This window comes from Theobroma umbraticum, unplaced genomic scaffold, assembly GCF_002168275.2.
Source record: "Theobroma umbraticum cultivar Fairchild unplaced genomic scaffold, ASM216827v3 scaffold_56.0, whole genome shotgun sequence".
In the NCBI taxonomy this organism is placed as follows: domain Eukaryota; kingdom Viridiplantae; phylum Streptophyta; class Magnoliopsida; order Malvales; family Malvaceae; genus Theobroma; species Theobroma umbraticum.
The window spans coordinates 3,531,056-3,533,277 of NW_018397256.1; positions in this window are offsets into that span (position 1 = coordinate 3,531,056).

Consider the following 2,222-nt stretch of genomic DNA (forward strand, 5'->3'; position numbering starts at 1 on the left):
TAAATAAAATACTTACCTTCATCAACTTTCTCAAACTCTGCCAAATCATTCTCAGTGTCATGAAGATAATATGAAGGTCCACGTAGCCAATCTTGAGCATAAATAAGGGCTTGCAAGCATTAAAGAACTCCTATATGCATCAAGCACACAACCACCGGTGTTAAAAGCTGATTCCGAAGCAACTATGGATAGAGGAATCGCTAATACATCACGAGCTAGTAAGGCAAGAGTAGGATACCTATGATTATTGAGTTTTCACCAAATGAGAACATCAAAGTCATCGCTATCAATTGCATCAGGCTCATTTAAACTCAAATACTTCTCTAACTCTGATTTATCCTCTTCCCTACCAATTGCAATCTTATATCTCTTAAATTCATTCAGAAGAGCAACACTAGCACTGGAGTCAATATCATCATCAAATTCTGAAATTTGGCTCACTTGGGATTGGCTACTATCACCAACTTTCTCCAGAGGAGGCTGTACGTTTTTTTGGTATTCAACAAGCAACTCTTCCATTGTTTTTTTCAAACTCACACAAATCGATGAAGCCTACTCATTCGAATACATTTTCCTCAAACAAAACTCCACAAATACAAGTTTCTTCCTTTGATCAAGAATAGAAGCAACATAAAGCAGCTTATTCATTTTTTCTATATTTCCCCAATACTTATCAAATTTCCCTTTCATTTTCTTTGCCATTGTTTGCAACTCAACATCAAGATGTCTTTGTCTATCTCTCAAAATGCAATAAATACCACAAATATCATCAAGAAAAGTATTAATCGTGGCATAAGAAGTACTTGAAACTTTTACTGTGAGTGTGTAAAAATGTTTCAAGAAAAGATTCAACCTTCTCACATTTTCTCAATCTTTATGTATAGGTATCCCATCTCCCATCAACAAATCAGTTCTATACTGAGAATCAACTTTTTCAAATAAATTAAAGGCTTCTTCAAACTTTTGAGCTGTTTCTAACATCAAATAAGTGAAATTCCATCGAGTACTAACATCCAAACATAACAAATTTTTTGATTGAATATTTGCAGACTCAACACATTCTTTGAACTTTGCTAACCTAGCAGGTGACTGTCTCATATATCTAACAGCCCCTCTGATACAAGCAATTGAACCATTCATTTTCCATCAATGATAATGAGATTAATGATATGCGCAATGCATCTCATATGTAGAAATTTACTTTCTAAAAAACTATTTCCTGATAAGTTCAATTTTTTCTTCCTATGTGATATTGCAACATCATTGGAACTAGCATTATCAACAGTAATAGTGAAAACCCTACTAATCCTCCAATCACGCAAACATTTATCAATCATTTTCCCAATGGCCTCCCCTTTGTGACTATAAATGGGATAAACGTTTAAAATTTTTTTGTGCAATTTCCAATTATTGTCTATAAAATGAGCCGTAAGACACATATAATTCTCTCTTTGAATTGATGTCCATGTGTCTGTGGTCAAAGAAACTCTAAAAGAAGATGTTCTCAATATATGCTAGAAACGGTTCTTAACATCAACAAAAAGGTTAAAGCAATCTCTAACAACAGTCCATCGTGATGGCACAATAAATCTAAGATATGAAGTTGACATGAATTCCTTAAATCTTTCCCTTTCTACAAATTTGAAAGGTAACTCATCTCTAATGATCATCTTAGCTAGAGACTTTCTAATAACTTCTTGACCAAATTTCCAAGTTCCTATTGACCCATCCCCTAATTGAAAAGCTAACTCAGTTTGACTAGAATCATTATCACAACTAGAAAACTTTTTACAAGAATTCATGTGATTCTTCAATGAAGTTGTGCCATTATATTTAGTATTAACAGAAAGTACCCTATCACAATAATTATATCTAGCTTTTTTTTTACCTTGATCATTGACGAATTTGGTGAAGTGCTTCCAAACTTCAGACCTCAGTGGAAGTGCTTTCCGTTTCTTAGAATTGACAGCATCACTTTCATTAGTGGAGATTATAGTTTGCTATGTAGTTGGTGTTCATGACGATGACATCATTCTAATAGGTGTAGGCTGCGTAATAGCATCACTAAGAGTAGGAGCTGGATTATCGCTTTCACTTGTCATTGAAATCTTCAATCTATCACTCAAAAAGAATTAATTAATTAGCAAATATGGTATTCAAGAATAAAAAATCTATTAAAGAATCTATCACTAATAGCACATATTAAAAAAATATGAGCAAAT